Source organism: Myxocyprinus asiaticus, chromosome 49 (assembly GCF_019703515.2).
Source record: "Myxocyprinus asiaticus isolate MX2 ecotype Aquarium Trade chromosome 49, UBuf_Myxa_2, whole genome shotgun sequence".
Taxonomy (NCBI): Eukaryota; Metazoa; Chordata; class Actinopteri; order Cypriniformes; family Catostomidae; genus Myxocyprinus; species Myxocyprinus asiaticus.
Window position 1 is genome coordinate 26047171 of NC_059392.1, and position 19195 is coordinate 26066365.

Genomic DNA, 19195 nt, shown 5'->3' on the forward strand with positions numbered 1-19195 from the left:
TTTATATGTTAAAGATCTGGAAACGGTGATTCATGCTTTTATATCCTCTCGCCTTGACTACTGTAATTCCCTATACATGAAACTTTCACAGTACCATCTGTCCCGCTTGCAACTATTACAGAATGCAGCTGCAAGGCTTCTGACAGGTACTAAAAAGAGGGAACATATTACACCAATGCTGGCGTCTCTTCACTGGTTACCACCTCAATACACAATTGAGTTTAAAGTGTTATTTGTTTTCAAGGCCTTGCCTGGTTCAGATCAACAATACATTGTGGATCTTATCTGTCACCATCAGATTTCCAGCGAAATGCTCCTGTCTGTTTTTCCCCGTTCACGAATTAAATCTAAAGGTGATCGTGCCTTCTCTGTCATTGCTCCCAAACTTTAGAACCATCTTCCTTAAACTATTAGATCCTCACCAACTGTAGTGACTTTTAAATCTTGTCTTAAAACCTATTTTTTAATTTGGCTTTTGAAGCAGAGCAATGACAATGGTGTTGATGAGTCTTTTGAATGTATTATGGTGTGTGTAACCATGAGAACAGGCACTTTTCTATGTAGAAATAATGCAAAAGCAAGTAAGGACGGATACAAATAGCCCTGATGCAAAATGCCCAGAGGTCAGTACCTTTGAACAACAGATTGACTAAAGTCAATATGCCAATTGCGGTCCAATTAACGTGTTAAAATGCTGGACGAAGGACGAAGGCGAGCTACAATCACATTATCTAGGTTTGTTAGTCCAACTTCGATCCGATATCAGTTGGACAAAAGTGTTTGCAAATGATTTAGTCTGACTGAAATCAAACTTTTAAAGTATGTGTAAAAGTAGTGAGAACACAGCCTAATTGTCAACACAGCCCAGGAGAAACAAGCTTTTTGACTGTAGGCCATAAGCAAAGCTTTGCAACAAGTGATCTGCATCGAAAACTTGTTTGTGACTTCAATGTTCAAACAGTTCCTGAAAAAACAACTACATCAATGTGTTTTACAAGCCTTTTGGAAGGCTCTTTTTCCTCTAGATAAAGACCCCCTGAATAAAACAGCAGTTTTTTGTCCTTCAGTTGGGGGAATTCCTGAGCAGTACAAGCTGACCGCGTAGGAGAAGTTCTGCGTGATACCTTCATTCAGTGTGCTTTAAAAACTCAAAGAGACCCAGTGGAAAGAAAAGCTCTTAACTCCTCTCAACAACCCTAAGTCCTACAAATTACTCTTTTATCTAGTGGTTGAAAGGGTGAAAGGTCAAGGTCATGACCTAGAATGTATTTGTTTGCACCTTTGGGATGCCTATGAAAACCTCTTATCCTCTGAGTTGTTACTCGTAGCAGGTGGCTGATAACGTCTTAATTTGCCGAAGAGCTCGGTGTGAGCTCTCACATGGAGAATAAAGACGAAATATCTAAGAATCATTTCATGCAATCGTACTTTTGCACCATTATTTCTACCAGCTTTCATGCACATGGTTTACGTTATCGTGTGCGAGATAATTTCTATACGAATGACTCCCTTGAAGACTGTAAAAAGAACCATATGTGAAGTTTGAAGGAAAGGGGAGAGGAGGGGACTTACCCAGGTTGATTGCTCTCTTAGGGTATGAGGTGGGGCCACAACATACATCTCCACTATTTGTGTTTGTCTCCCTGGAAACCTCTGATAGTGCACTGAGTGGACAGCAGATGTTTTTAATTGTGTGTGTGGGGGGAGTGGTCACACAAAACGTGTGAGAAAGTGTTCTGGCTCATGGGGTAATACATCATTCTCACACACATACACACGCACACCCACATCGCTTTTTTCCCCCCGACTGCGCAATACCCTTCCAGGAAATGTCCCTTCCTTCATTCATGCAAGCTCTGATTGTTTAGCTTTGGTTTGCTCACTGACCAAGTCACAAAAAAAAAAAAAAAACATCACAAGTCCATGCCGAGGCAGTTGCATTCTGAGCAGAATCTCAAAATGCAATTCTGAAAAATAAAAATAAATAAATGAAAATTGTCATTTACAAGGGGTGTAATGATTCATTAGTTTTCTCCATACATCAATTATAAATTCTGCTCTCAAAGAGTAAAATACAACCAGCCTTATTTTACTCAGACAAAAAATATAGCGAGTAATACTGTAGCTAAGTACATGTCTTTGACTTCACGAAAAATAAACAGAACATAAAATATCACATAACATTACTTAGAGGGGATTCCTGTTAAAACAAGCCCACACACACCATGTAATCGAATGCATAGAACATTATGTAATCCACATGAAGCACATTGTGCACACAGCTCATAATATGTTATCTGGCTAAAAACATGTTGGCTTTCCTGGATCAGATGATCGGAAATAATGTAATACATTGTCCAGTGTCATGAAATGCTAAACCAATTGTTTTAAGATTCAGATCACTGCAACTAGAGGTGGAAGTCATAAAATTTTGGGCAGAGAGAATCGTTCACTGTAATTACATATGGCCACCAGGAGATGGCGCCAAGTATGTGACACCGACTCGATGACTCAAATGGCACAGAGTGGAACTGAATGATATCTTGTTACTCATGCCTTTGTGCTTTGGAGAGAAAGAATATCTTTTGCTGTCAATTGCTGTATTTTCATGTGTAATTAGTAGTGCCCGATCGATTTAGCAGTTGGACGATATTATCAGCCGATATTAGCTTTTCACAGATATATTGTATCGGCGTATATGTTTACTGATATGCGCAGATATGAAAACTTTTTTTTTCAGAACATATAATGCAGAAAACAATGCTCGGGTTGATTTAGAATTGGTGTCATTATGTAGTTTGTCCAGCAGAGCGCGCTCCGACTCCACTGTTTACAGAGCTGAACTGAGTTAAGCAGTGCGGTGTTAAGCGGTGTCTTCTCGGTAAGTTGCTAACTAGTTTGAAAAACATTCTGGAAATGTAATGAACAATGACCCCATCATTTTCCCTTTTCTAAATAACTAAAATAATGTTAACCTTGTCCCTGACAACCATGTCACTCCTGTTTATCACATCTGTTTGCTGTTAGCCAGCTATAGTTTGTCAGTGCAGTCAGTAATGTAGCAGATTGAAAGTTAAACATCAGAGCATCTTTTTGCAGCTCAGCGGACAACAGTGCGGTGGTGGATTGTGTCTGTTGAGTGTTGATTTCACGCTATATTGTTACCTAGTTGGTGAGATGCAATGCTGGAAAGTAAATAAAGTCCATCTTTTACTCTCCGTGACAACGAGCTTATAGCTAACTAGCTAACCACGCAGCTACTTTCATTGCTTGTCAGCTGAGTGGAAGCTAATGTGTAAACATGTATTCACCAAACTGTTTTGTTTAGGATTCACAGTTTGTTACCCCCTTCAATTGAACAATTCCAGTCATTGCATTTATAAAATGTAATATTTAAAAGTCTGGTTTTCCACTGCCGAATGTTTCCCCTGAACTTGTTATAGCAGAATACGGTGTAACACCGCTGCCGCTGTTTTTCTCGTCAGGTGTAAATGCTTCTTGTTTTACAACCTGCCAATAATTGACTGGCAGTATTAATAGAGTCAGCATTTGACTGATACTAAGCAGTACTACTGATGTTTATTTGGCTATTTATTTTATTTTTATTTATTCTTGATTTTCTCAGTGTTCGTTTCTAGTATTTGTTGACAATGTATAATAATAATGTAAAATATTTTTTGATAAAAATATTTGTTTAAAATAAGATAAAAAGGTAATTTTTGGCTCAATTTTTTTTTTTTTTTTTTTTTTTTTTAGCATTTTCTTAGGCTGAGAGTCTCATAATTTATCAAAATCTATAGCATTAAAAAAAGTTTACTTAAAATGATACCAAACAATTTACCATCTTTTATTATTGTGGCAGTGGGGGCGTGGTCGAGCGTCCGTCCGGAGAGAGAGAAAGCGGTAAGGGCGCTTACACCTGAGCTAGATTATGTCTAACACCTGTCTCTAATTCCAGTGAGCATGGGGAGAGCAGTATAAAAGGACCACACCACCGACAAGAAGCAGAGAGAGTCAGGGATAAAAGACCTTATTGTGAAGCTGATGAATTATTATTGAGAAGCTGTGGAGTCATTGTGAAGCTGTAAAGCACTGGAGTATATTAATTAAAGCCTTACTTGTGAAGAAACCGCTCTCCTGTGTCCTCCTGCTGTGAAGCTCCTGTACAAATATTTATTTATTTATTTATTTTGTATAGTTATAAGGTATTAATTTGTGGCATGCCACTGAAACAGGAAATCTTTAAAAACACCTTCAGAGCTTAAAGGGTTAAATCTATTTGAAAACCAATGAAACATAACCCCCTATTATTCACTCAGCCTCATGTCATTCCACACAATATGCTTCAGTATGTGGAGTATGTTGAAAACTCTTCCATACAATGACAGTTCTTAGTGACCATGTCTGTTGAGCTACAAAAAAAGCACCTTAAAAGTAGTCTATATGACTAATGTGCTCTGTTTCAAGTCTTACGCCATACGATTGCTTTGTGTGAGAAACGGACCGAAATTTCTAAAAAAATAATCTTGGCCTTCAGTGTGCTGAGGGTCAGAAGAATGATTCCTTCAAAAATCGGACTGGTCTGGTTCTCAAGTTCAACTCACTGACTCAGTGACAGGATTTTTGAGTGAACTATTCCTTTAAATGAACAAATCTCTCACACACACACACACACACACACACACACACACACACACACACACACAATCGGCCCCACAATGGACATGATGTGACTGTGAAATTAAATTTGTTAGATTGCAACAATGGCATCTGCAGATGTGAATGGGCCTCTTGTTCCCTTCCCCTTTGTCTCTCTAATATTCATTCTTTTTTTATTTACTCATTCCCATGCCAGGAATGTTGAAATGGCTCCATTGGGACAGTGAGATGCTTATTATGTTAAGTGCTAAAGATTGCCTATTTGACATTCTCTTCGTTTCCAAGTTCGCCAAGCAACTGTTTGAGCTTGAGCTAACCAGATCAAGTTATGGCGATATCAGATCGGTTGAAAGGTTAGGTGAGACTTGGAGTTATGCATTTGTAAATTGTTCTCTAATGCCAGGATTTACTACTAAGAACAGGTTTGACAGCACCATGTGATATCCACCATCAGGATGTAATCTGCGTCTCTGTGACGGCTCTAGGGCTTGAACTTGTGTGGTCATGACTGATAGAGTCACAGCAGTGCCATGTGATACATCGCTGCACACAAACATCCTCTTTATGAGTTTATCAACTTCATCACAAAGTAAGGTCTATTAAACATGGATGAATGGTTCTTGGATAGCTCTTGGGGACGGATGTTTTCAGTGGATCAGTTATATGGTAATTATTGATGTTTGTTTGGTTAGTGGTTAGAATTCATTAGAGGGTATTAATGATCCGTTGCAGTATCTTGGGGCCTCACACCTTGATTTCCTTAGTAAAGCTGGGATTAGTTGAATTGTGCAAAAACTGACATGTTAAAAAATGTATGCCACTTTCATTTTGATCAAAAGATGAGAGTGTCTCTTTCTTTGTCGGCAGTCAATACATAATCACTAAACATGAATGAGCAAGCGAGCTAGCAAGTTTTAACCATGAAATGAATGTTGGCACCGTTTAATCGGAAAAAGCCTTGATCTGCATCCAGAATAACAGGATAGAATGAATAGCCTTAATTAACCTCTAGCCAAATAAGAATATTCTGTAGTGATTGTAGGCAGGGTCGTTTAAGGATAAGACACTCTTTGGCCATAAACACTTTGCTGTGTGCAATCTGTAGCGTAATTCACACTGTCGTTTATCGTTGTAGGTCAATTTGCTGATTACTTGATTATGCTTTGATATGTAAATGTTGGTGGTCATATTTTTACATACAGGTTGTGAGGTCAGTACCATGATTTCTGATTGGTCCGTTTTTGCAACTTAGTGTCATAGATGGTTTGGGTGTACTAAACTTTAGAGTATGTTTACATAAATGTCAGACTCTTATTTCAAAAGAGCAAGGAAAATCCTGTTTTTCATTATGTCCTTTTTAAGTCTTCCATGTGCCCTCTAGGATGGAAGAGAATCCCCGATTCCGTATTTAATATAAACGTTCAGAAATCAGTTCAACATTCATATAGTTCAAGGTAAAAGCACAAAGCACATTAAAGTTTTTCTCTTGTGGAACTCTCTCTAGAGAAAATACAAGGTCATGGAGAGGTAACATCTGACTGTAAACTACAGTATTTATGTAACTTTGTCACTCTCCACCGCTGATCTTTGTCAAGCTGTATCCGCTGTTCTTGAAAAAGTTGATAGATCACGCAGGAAATTTTACCTTTTACACCCTGACCAGGTCAGATTTAGACCAAAATATGACATCACTTTTATCCATCCCTCAGTTTTTTTCGATATCCCTCAAGCACTTTCGATATCATCTTGTGTTTAGCTGATATGGTTTTATACAGGATCTGCATTCAGAAGACTTATGTTGACTGTTTGAGCATTACCATGGTAACTATTTACACTTATCTGTTTATTAAGAATCGAAAATATGAAAACACATGATAGGGGTCAGTTTATCCACTGTGCATGTTTTCTGGTTGACTGGACTGTATGTTCTGCTTTGCACACTTGAGGAATTTGTTGAATGCTATCAAGTGATGGTGCCCTATTGGATCTGTATTGTTATTGATGCATCAGCCCTAAACTTTACAGTGTGCCTGACTGACAAACTGAAGAGTTAAATACAGCAATAATGAGTTGAATAATTATGTAAATACTTGATTTTGTTGCTGCGTTCATCCTTTTGCTTTCATTTACAACCAACAAATTACTTGACAATTGGAGCTTGTCTGCTTTTTCTCTTTATTCATAGAAAACTTAAAGGGGTCATGACATACTCCTTTTGTTACTGTATTGTCTTTAAGTTTTGAGTTCTGAAATTTACATTGTTTTTATAGACCTCTTATATGTCAAAATATCAAGGAAAATTGTATTGCTCATGATATGACCCCTTTAAATATATACACTAAAATCTCTACATCATCTAGAGTCACTATTTCAGAACTATTCTCCTAAAGTATTCATTTCTGTGCCTCAGTCCATTTGTCAACTGTGTGTGTGTGTGTTTATGATTTTCTGTAATGCTTCAGTTCACCTGCTTAATGAGCTTGTCTCTGTTCCAAGTGCTGGTGTCACTAACTGTGTTTGTGAGTGGAGAAGTTGTTCGGCATACACTGAATGTATTGTTCATGAGTCAGAGCAGGTTCAATATTAGCCTATACTGTAGCGGCAATGATTCTGTCCTTCCCTGAGGGATCATACAAAGCCAAGTGGCACTCTGACGGAACATGTGAAATGATGGCCTGATTTAATATGACAACAACATTTGTGTGTGTCAATCCCACACACAACTGCCGTGTTTTATCACTGCAAACAGTGGGTTCACACTGAAAGCAAACACTTTTTATTGCTGCAGATGTGTGTCATCAGATCAGTCAGAGTACAGACAGCCATAAATGAGTGCTACTGCAATGGCTTATGTTGGGCTGGGCTGCAGAAATACACTATAAAGGCCAAAGTATACTTCAGTTTTCTGGGTGGCTAAAGCCCAGTTTTTATAGACACCCGGGCAGTCCATGTCATCTGTACATGTGCCTGACATTGACTGGGTTAATGTTTTTAAAAATGTTTCGGGTTCAATACAAGTTTTTTAAAACTTGTATTGAACCCGGAACATTACTTTAATCACGGGTTAAGCAGTGTTTCACACTTGTCATTTTGAAAGGGGGTAAGCACCGTATGAAACCATGCTCCAGAGCAGGGTTAGCACTGCATTTGCAGGGATAACCTTAAAATCCGGGGCCAAAGGTATACAGTGTGAAACAGTGTGGTATTACAATGATTCAGAAAGTTGTTCAGCAACACACAACCAACTATATAATGCCTCAGTGCTTACCTCATTTAATATTCATGTGCTTTATAGTTGCGTGTCCTTCACGAGCTGTATTTGTCCACAAATATGCGAATAAGAATATTAACCTGAGGTTTACAAATTTACAGTGTGAAACCTCTGAACATAAATACCCTGGATTAATTATAACCCAGGGTAAAGTATGAACGGTGTGAAACATGAAACAGGATAACCCAGGATTCTGTTTACCCAGGGTTTAGAATGACACAGGGTTAACGATTTCAAGTGTGAAAAGCCCTTAATTGTCATAAAGCAGTCATGGTGCGTATGCTTCGAATGTGTCTGTACGGGCTCACGGTCAAATGAGGATACTTTGAAAGGCTAGAGTGCTCGACCGTGTGCGAGATTTAACGGCGCACGAAAAAGCAAAGTATACCCTAGCCTTTAGCCGTTTTTACAATAGATCTATTGGTGTGGACCAGAGGCTGTTTGATGTCACAGTTCAGTTCGGTTTGGTTGGCGTAAAAGCTGGGTGACCACCCAAGACTGCTTAAAAATATCAGTCTGGGGTACGATACATGTTGACTCTGTATGGTTCGCAATTGTAATCTGGTCCAATTTGTGGAAATGATCCAGTTTTGGTGACAATCTTTGCATCTCAAGTGCCATTTTCAAAAATGGAAAGGTGATTAGTTACCAAGCTACTCTACAATGGTAAACAGCTGCTAATAGTACTAACGTAAATGATGCAAATGCTCTGTGGTTCACAGATAAATACATAAGAATGGGGGTGGAATGGAATTCTGGTTCAAACCAAGTGTGAAAACGATTTCCATCATCTTTAAACAATGAGAGCAGGTACTGCTAGAGTTCCAGAGTCCTGGGTCTTTGTTATTGGACGTAAATAAAAGCAGTCTGCTATAGGAGGTCAAGTGTTTGCATTCCAACGTTTTTGCATCACGTAATGCACCCCGGCCATTCGAACAGAATGAAAGATGAACAAAGAGTTAATACCTTGGGATTTGTTGTTCTGCACACACCAGTGCCAAAAGAGAGCAAACACGGCCTGTTGAATAGTACCTGTTTGTGTAAGGGCACAGGGAAATGCACATTCACTCGCACCTGTTCTGTTGGTATTGCTCAAGTTATATAATGGGCAGAGTAAATTATTGGAAAGGGAGGGAAGGAGATATCAGGACAGTCTCCATAAAAGTGAGACTCTATTTCAGACGAAACCACAAGACCAAGTTTTCCACTCGGGTTTGCTGGCTCTCAGGGACTCCTCCATGTCCTCTGACTGTCAGTCTGATTGATTGTCCTCCCACCGGTCTGTCCAGCAAAGTCTCATGGAAACCCTTTATTTATAGTCTGTCTGACCCTGTCTGTCTCTCTCTTTCTGTATCTTTGGTTTTGAAGATTGCTTTGGTTTGAAAGAATGAATGTACTTTGTTAATTATTCTTTAATCTTTGTAAAAGCAGAACTGATCATATCAAAATGCTGGCAGAATTCAAGTAGGTATAGCTGCAGGTCGGAGATCTCCAAATGGTGGCGATATCTCCAGAAGAGGGTGGAGTTACTCCAGAAGGGGACATGGTTACTCCAAAATGGGGTTGCGCCAGCTTCAAAAAGGGGGCTTCACTTCCACACACGGTTTGGGGGAAAGGGTTAGGTTAGGGGCTCTCTTTATCTTTGCTGGTGTTTTGGAGCTCTAATTAGTCTTAAGTCAGTTCTTTTGAATCTACAGCGTGAAACATACAGCGCGACCTCCCGAATGAATAACTATTATCAGCCTGTTATTTTTAGCGAATGCATAAACTTGCTAAATTGTAAGACATTCATTTCATCATACCCGACTCAAAATGAACCAAGAACTTTTACTGTGTTATTTGTACTTTGTATAAAAACATGCGTAAAAATGTTTTGCAAGAATCTGTTCTGTTAAAATACGAAACCATCTTATTGTTTAGTAACTGACTACTTAGGGCAGTATATCCAATAAGAAATGCATTTCTTGTGGGGGTCTGGGTATCTCAGCGAGTATTGACGCTGACTATCACCCCTGGAGTCGTGAGTTTGAATCCAGGGAGTGCTGAGTGACTCCAGTCAGGCTTCCTAAGTAACCAAATTGGCCCGGTTGCTAGGGAGGGTAGAGTCACATGGGGTAACCTCCTCGTGGTCGTGATTAGTGGTTCTCGCTCTCAATGGGGCGTGTGGTAAGTTTTGCGCGGATCGTGGAGAGTAGCATGAGCCTCCACATGCTGTGAGTCTCCACGGTGTCATGCACAACGAGTCACATGATAAGATGCACGGATTGACGGTCTCAGAAGCGGAGGCAACTGAGATTCGTCCTCCGCCACCTGGATTGAAGTGAGTAACCACGCCACCATGAGGACTTACTAAGTGGTAGGAATTGGGCATTCCAAATTGGGAGAAAAAGGGATAAAAAAATAAATAAATAATGAAATGCATTTCTTATTTCCAAATATTTCTTCCTCAAAAATACTTAAAAATCATTAATGGAACCGCTAAAGAACTGGAATCGCACAAGGAATATAAACCAGAATTGTTCAGTTCTTTTATTCCCATCCCTAGTACCTAGATATGGTCCCTCCTTCAATGCAAGTATAAGGGATTATTTTCAGCCATTTTATTACCCGCCAGGTGAAAATTTTAAATCTGATTGCTTAGAAAAGTAATAGCACCTCCTCACAATTTAAGCAACACAATTTAAGGTATAATTCAAGTGGCTGCACAAATTGTGCAGAACGAGTTACACATCGAAGTTTAATACTTGGCATTAGGGGTTTGTTCAAATCCCTAACATTAAGTATGAAAATAGGTAATAGTGATGCTTGCCTTATTGAATACCACTTTTAAGAAAGCTGGAATAACTATTTTCAAGGAGAACCGATCCAAGATCGGTGATCAGTCTGGATATATTATACTGACAAACTATAGCTACAAATCTGTTCACAGTCTAGTTTAAATGTTTTATAACTGCTCAGTTTGTAATACTGTATCTGTAAGAATTGTTGTCTATGTAGAGGACAGTCATACAGGAGGAATGAGCTGTACTTCCCTGATGTTGATAAGCTGATATGAGTTATATTTATGATCTGCATGTGTATGTTGGCAGGAGGGGTTTACTAGAGCAATAAAGACTGTTTTTATTTTCATGAAAAAGTGCATGTTGAAGATGAGATTGTGATTAAATGACAATGAATTCTTGGGAGACTACAGTGTGGCATGTGTGCCATCACATATTCTCTTTCAAGCACACACATGGGATGTTGGCCAACCGCAGGGTATGACGACACCTCTCCGGTCAAAGGAGTAACAAGATTTCATACCTTCTGTATAGTAATACTGACACAGCAGTATGTGTGCAGTTTATTCTCTCATCATGTTTATGAGGATCTATGCGTATTTAGTGTAACGCATTACATTACAGTGACTGACTTTCAATTAAGATAATTACTTTTGAGTAGCCTACATTATTTGGGTTGCACATTTAAAAAAAAAAAAATTATTTATATATTATAAATTTAAGATTTGTGCGACCTTCGGGACATTTCTGTCTTTTTCATTTTTGTTTTTTTGATTATTTTGGCTGTGTTAATTTCAACCTCATTTCCTATAATACAGCTATAATACACTGTGTACACAAAATAATTATATTTAGGACCTTCAGGATAAAAATGTCCTAATTGAAACCCATTAAAACTGCAATATTTGATCCCAGTGCCATTAAAGCATAAAATCATGAATTCTATGATATTATGCATTTATTCCGGAGCCCTGGTTTCAAAATTTACATTTTTTTTTATATTTTCCACCAGATGGCGCCATTTTTCTCATGTTTAGCCTATGGAGCAAATACAAGCTTTTTCCCTATTTTCTATTTGCTGTATTATAGAGCACTGCAGGCCAACTGAATAAATGATGCAGCTAAAAATGTGTGTGTGTGTTGGTATGGATGTCAGAGAAAACACACTCTGACATCCATATGTGTGTATTGAGAAACTTGTGTGTGTGTAAAAAAAACAACAGTGGCATTATGTAAACAAACTGGCATTTAAAGGGTTAAAATTCTGAAAATGAATGAATATTTGTTAGTTATGTTCAGGACTGATGTTAGTTAAAAAAAATCAATTGAAAGTGAAAAATAATATTCATATATAATATTATTATGGTAGCTTTTTGATGTGGACAATTTTGTCCTCTAAGGAACTCTGAGTAACTTTTTTTTACTGATGCATAAGGGTTAAAATATGAATTATTTTCATATAAATGTCTGTTTGAATTTCTGTGTCAATGGACGAGGAGTTATATTTTGGTCTGTTCTCATCCAAATTCGATTAGATTGCTTCTGAGGACATGGATTAAACCATGGAGTCTTATCGATTACTTTTATGCTGCCTTTATGTGCTTTTTGAAGTTTTCATCACCATTCACTTGCATTGTATGGACCTACTGAGCTATAAATATTCTTCTAAAAATCTTTGTGTTCTGGAGAAGAAAAAGTCATGCACATCTGGGATGGCATGAGGGTGAATAAACGATGAGAGAATTTTCGTTTTTTGTGTGAACTATCCCTTTAACTTGAATTGAACTGGGAACATTTCTTTATTCTGGAATTGTCCTCTGTTCAGCGATAAATCGGACAGAATTCTTAACACACAATTGATGTGCTGATCACAGCTGTATTCTAACTGCTTATGAGATAGTGTAATACTTGAACAGTGTGTTGTGTGGGTTTCTTGTGTACTGTGAGGATATTATTAATTTACATTGGGGATTTGTGTTGTGGCTGTGCAGTGCTAGGCAACACAATCATTCTCTCGCTCTCTCTTTCTCACACACACACACACGGAGTATAGTAAACACTAGCTGGGGGCGGGGCACCTGGGCAGTCCTGCGCTCTGATTGGTCAGTCGGGTTTGCGTGCTCGGTAAAGGGGACGGGTTTATTTGATCACATGATCCCTTCAGTTTCTCACTCGTTTGAGGCAGATCCTCGCGAACACACTCCCACATACAAACACACTACAGCTGAAATTCCCCCTTATTAACGAGGGGAGAGGAGTGTCGTTGTGTGAGAGTCGCATTTTGTGCAGTGTCGAGTGTAATTTGCTGGATTTTTTTGTGGAGTGTTGGAGGTGTTTTGTCGAGTTTAATCCTCTGAGGTAATCTGGGATTCAGAGCGGGAAAAGAGATGCGCTCGAGCGCTCACTGGACTTTCACTCTGTGAGGCGCAAACAGGTGGGTTTAACGCCATTAAACACTGGAAATACACACAGACAGTCTGTTTTCTTTCCTATACAATTCTTTAGGCATCTGTTGTGGGTTTAAGTGAATACAATATTTTTTTTAAGTAAACCAATACATCGCTGAGTGCAACAGACACGGTGAAGTTAAAGGAGTTAACGTGTTAAGAGCCCTCAATGCGAGACCTATTCGTCAACACAGGGATTTGTGCTTTTAAATGAGAGCTTTTTGTCTCTCCTCGTGTAGATTCATTGTTGTGCTTTTCTCTTCACTTATTGTTTCGTCATTTTCTGAGCGGGCGCGCGCTTATATTCCGCTATCCTGAGCGCGAGACAGTCTTTCGTGCGATTGAAATCCGAGTCTGGACATCACTAGCGAGTCGCGCTCTATTTATAGAGCTGCTAAAGATAAAAGGGGATGATGATGAAGGGGGAGGGGGCGACATACATTACTGTGACCTCACAAAGCATTTGGACACTAAAGCCAAACTTAAAAGTGTAAATGAATGCCACTGCATTTGATAACAAAATACAAAACCATGTGACAGTTGTTTTAAAGAACAATGTTTTAAACATTGCACAACAAGACGTTTGTAATGATTAAACAATAAAACTGTTGTTAAAATTAATGTATTTAAAAGTATTTGTACAGAGTGTTTGCTAGTTGTCAATTTTACTGTATAGGTGCATTTAGTACTTCATACATTTGGTACAGTGACCTTCGAGTTGGTTGAAAGTCATTGCACAAAGTTTGGAGAAGTGTGCCATGAAATAAAGTTTGCAGATGCCACTTTGTTTACTTTATCTAATGCAATTATATTCATATATATATTTTTTTATTATGTTGCCTAAGATTATGCATTTATTTACCGTTTCATGTCACTCTGTTTCATTGAGTAATTGTGCTGTCAGTTTACCATCAGTGACCTAAAGATAATGTTGTTTTGTTTTAGTCTGGTGACTAGGTGTAGAGTCAGGGTCTGGAAACTTAAGTGTTTATTTGCAGTATATGCAACACTATATATACACTGATCAGCCACAACATTAAAACCACTGACAGGTGAAGTGAATAACATTTATTTTCTTGGCACCTGTCATAGCAAGTGAACAGTCAGTTCTTAAATTTCATGTGTTGGAAGCCGGAAAAATGGGCAAGCATAAGGATCTGAGCATCTTTGACAAGGGTCAAATTGTGATGACTAGACGACTGGGTCAGAGCATCTCCAAAATGGGTGTTCCCGGTATGCAGTGGTTAGTACCTACCAAAAGTGGACCAAGGAAGGACAACTGGTGAACCGGTGACAGGGTCATGGGCGCCCAAGTCTCATTAATGCGTGTGGGGAGAGAAGGCTAGATCGTCTGGTCCGATCCCACAGAAGAGCTACTGTAGCATTTAGGGGGTAATGAACACCTAATTTTTATAGGGCTAAATTGACATTCTGACAGTATGACTAAGTTCTCCTTTACTTTCATCAGGCTCCTACTGATTAAACTACAGTAATCTCTTTGGATTTCTGATGGCAAACAAAATAACTTGCATTTTTCTACAGTCGAGAGCATTACAAGAAAACTGATTTTACACACAAGGAAAACTAGTAGCTTGGTCCTTAGTAATTAAGAACATGTATCACAGTTCTTCCATAATATCCACAGTTTTAACAATGAAATTTGTAATAAGACTATGGTCACCAAAGGTAAAACCATGCATGGCTCCTACCTACCATGGATAGTGACTGTGGTTTCTATATAAAGAACTATGGCATTTTTGAAAATTATAAACAGCAGTCTAAATTAATTTAAAAACTTTTTTTCTGATACAAAAACCATAGTTAATACAGTTAGTATTATTACAATAAATCTATGGTAAATGTTTATAAGCGTTGTGATGTGAGGATTGAAAAGCCTTATTTGTTTTCTCCTTTTTTCTTTGTCAGTGCCTTTGAGAATCTGGGGGATGTTTATTTTAAAGTTGTTTTATTGCCGAGACAAGAGTTTTGCAGCAGACAAACTATACAGCATATAAATAGGTTTCGCAATTCCTGCTGCTCATCTCACTGGTTCACAGGCGCATTTAAAATAATCTGTGTGGTTGAGACCAGTCCACGAACTACCGCACCTGCTCTGCGCTCGTGCTGCTCTATCGATTGAGCAGTGTTGTTGATAAATGGTCCATGTAGCGCTGCTTCAACTGAGACGTTGCGGTCCCCTGCCATCCTACGTTTCAGAAATGAGCTTGTGGGCCACATGAAATGAAGCGAGATTGACACGTGTTATGGGGTGACGTCACTGTAAGTATGTGCATGTATGTGGTGGATCTCTTTCTCAGTGTACAAAGCGCACAACTGACTGGGGCTGGCAAGCATTATGTTGGGTCAAGAGTATTAAATTAACCATGTGAAAACTTAACCGCGGCGCTCATAATTCAGGCGGCGCTGCAAAATGCATATGGGGAAACACCGCATTACACTGCTGTCACACGATTGGCTGATTAGATAATCGCATGAATAAGTAGATGTACAGGTGTACCTAATAAAGTGGCCGGTGAATGTAGATAAAGTGTTGCCTAGTTTATAGGATGATTCTCACAAAACCTGTCAAGAAAATCTTTCTTTAGATTTAGTCTTTATTTGTCTTTATTGTATCCAAAATCAAAATAAATAAGAAAATATATTTTGTGTATAGAAAACAAACCCTGATTTTAGGTACACCTCCAGATAGGCAGTTCACTTCATGTCCTAATGTGCTTTTTAAACTGCAGAAGGCTACGATATAAATATGTAGTCTGCATATGCTGGGTGCTTCAAGGTAACTCTGTCATCTACAGACACAGAAGGCATGTGATGCTCATGAGACTATTTAGCATCGAAAGGGACTTAGCTCTTGATGCTATGTTTTCAGTGTATGAGTGTCTGGCTTCACACGTTCATTTTGAAGTGCGCAGCACATGCAGACTTTATATTTACAGTGACAAGATAAAGTATGTGAACCCTTTGGAATTACCTGCATTTATGTATAAATTTGTCTTAAAATCTGGTTTGATCTTCATCTTAAGTTACAATAATAAACAAACCATTTGAACTAATAACACAAATTATTGTATTGTTCTTGTACATATTGAATACATAAAGCATTCACAGTGTAGGCTGGAAAAAGTATGTGAACCCCTAGGCTAATGATATCAACAAAAGCTAATTAGAGTCAAGAGTTGGGAAACCTGGTATCCAGTTAATGCAACGATATTAGAGGTGTGGGTTAGGGCTACTTGACTTATAAAAAGCACTCAAACATTTTGAGTTTGCTGTTCAAAAGTAGCATCTGCTGACGTTAGAGACCTACAATCAAGAATTATTGCTTTGCATAAAGCTGGAAAGGGTTACAAAGGTATCTTGTACAGCGTAGTTATTAAACTGTCCACAGTTATACATGGACTATAAATGGAGATGATTTAGTACTGTGGCTACTCTCACTAGAAGTGGCCATCCAGCCAAGATGACTCAAAGGGAACACCGCAGAATGCCCAATGAGAAAAGAAAAAAAAAAGTTGGAGAGGAAATTCACATATTTGTTGGTATCATTTTACTACTTTATTTGGAGCCAATCAAATGTTTTTGTTCTTGAGTTATTTGGGAACAATAAATGTGTTTAACTATCCTGAAAATAATGTTAATGTAAAATGGTCCTAAATGTAGACCTTATTTGCTTAATGTAAAATATAATTTCTTTGTTAAATAAGACCAGGACATTTTCTTTAAAAAGTTTCATGAGAATATCTTTCATAAACAGTAAGTTCATGTGAAAGTGAAAGCTGTCTGTAAGTAGTGAATCTTACCATAATTTATGAAGCCTGTGTGTGAATGACTGCACAATAAGACACTGACTATATACTGAATCTTGTGACTCATACTGCTGGTGTTTGTGTTTTATGTTGTCTTGCGTGTCATTGTAGCAATGGTGTCTATGTCAGTGCATGTGTGCAAGAAATCCTGCACACTAGTTCATCACTGCCTTTATTCAGAGACTGAACAGCTGTTGCTGTGGGCATTGAGACTCACTCCGCCATATTTTATACACACTTTGTTTTTCTTGCATATAGCCCAGCCCTATTATTTACTCACACTCGTGTAAGAGACATACATTCACTTATACATTACAGTGACTGCGAGGGTTTTGCAAAAGGCCTGTTGTGGTCATTGCCTGATAATATCCCACACACTTGTTGTTGCTGTCATTGTTATTTGGATTTTTTCCTGAGTTTTACCTTTCAGACTTTGCAGCCTTTGTATTGTCTTCTGGGTGGGTGTGTCAGTTGTTGTCATCTGTTGGCACATGACAGTTGTCACCAGGGCTTACTAGATTTGATTAGGCTATTGCATCATATGTTGAAACACGTGAGCGTGCTGTGTGTGGTTTGTTGTCTTGATATTCTGATTACAACAAAAGCTGTAATGTGTATATTTAACTGCACACTGGCAAATCAACAACCATCCAGTAACTTTGAATTTCACAAAACTTTGGCCGATTCACTCATTGCTTTTCACCCTGCTTAAATATTTATATCGCTAGGATACAAAAACCTTTTTAGGGTTAAGATGGATCTTCACTCTCTTTTTGTTGCATGTGTGCTTGCACCCATACACGCCTAAAATGGGTGTGGTGTAATATTGCCGCTTGTTGGCATGGGCTCTTACAGTGAGCCGTGTGTGTGTGTGTTAGTGTTGTCAAAAGTACCGGTACTTCGGTACCAAGTCGATACTAAAAAAAAATTTGAGCACCGACTCAATCCGGTACCAGCGTGCAGTATGACTGAAACGTGCTCTGTTACTCCTTGTAAACTGATAAACAATCAAATTAAAATCATGACTAGTCCTAGTGTGTTTTATTAAACCACTAAAGGCTGCAATCTTACTGTGGAAGAGATGCGTACTTTGAATTTATAAATTCGACTGCTCATCCACTGTAAACGCCACAGACACTGAGAATCATTCACGTTGTATGAGATGACAGAGCAGAGCACTTATCCATTGTGAACCATGCAGCACATGTAAAATATATATTTATAATTAAAATCACAGCAGCATTTGGCTTTAATTGCAGCTCAGCTTTACTTATATAGCATTTAAAAACAGAGTTAACCAAAGTGCTTCACAGTAATCAAATTTAAAACATAACATTTCAAAATTAACACATACGCAAACACCAGTAATCTAAAATACACTTCAAAACTGTGTCCTATATTTCATTCGTCAGACTCAAAGACCAGTGTAAAGAGATGAGATTTCAGACGTGACTTAAAAGTCTTCAGTGATCACACTGGGCTGTGATGTGAACGGTTTATCCGGAAAAGTGAAGCTTGTGGCAAAAAACACGTCATAAAAGCATGATTCAAATAAAATCTAGATGACTAAAATTGAAGAAATGTAATAAAAATATATTACAACTGTATAGTAAAATGATATATTTACTGTAATAATAATAAAATAACACAAGACAGACAGCTGTTGAATAATGTTGAAAAGTTCTGTTTTCACTTGTTAAAAGTTATAAGATTTTATTGATTGGACACTATTTTGATGATAAATTAAACTAAAAAAATGTTCTGGAAAGTTCTGGAAAATAATTATTAAACTGTATTAAATAATTAAAAATAACTAATCTGGTGTGTTCAATAGCACTTTATAATATTAGCATATTTTTGCTGTGGTATCGAAATTGGTATCGAGAACCGTGAGATTTCACTGGTATCGGTATCGACTACTGAAATTTTGGTACCATGACAACACGTGTGCGCGCGCATTTGTGCGTGCGTTTCTGGCAGAGCTGTGTGTCTTTACTCTGAACCATCTTCCCAAGTGCCATTTGACCTGAAGGAGCAGCTTAGCAATGTACAGCAGAAAAACCTCCCTCCACCCCCCCGTAATGAATCAGAGAAGAGAGTGTGTGTGTGTGTGAGCACAAAGAGAGACAGAAAAGTGCAGGTGAATGCTTTTTACTGAGACTTGAGCAATGCCTAACAGGGGCTGCCAGAAAACCAAAGTGATTTAAAAAC

At 38.3% G+C, this 19195-nt stretch overlaps 1 protein-coding gene across 7 annotated transcripts in view; it reads left to right on the forward strand.

The window, feature by feature from the left end:
* LOC127438356 (gamma-adducin-like) overlaps positions 1-19195 on the forward strand; it is a 140791-nt gene that overhangs the window by 77596 nt on the left and 44000 nt on the right. For 2 of the 7 annotated variants that reach the window (XM_051693883.1, XM_051693889.1), the window contains exon 1: positions 12897-13144. The exons of the other annotated variants lie outside the window; for them this stretch is intronic. The gene's annotated coding sequence lies outside the window, so the exon portion shown is untranslated. Of the gene's footprint in view, positions 1-12896; positions 13145-19195 lie in introns of those variants that run through there. 7 annotated transcript variants of the gene reach the window in all.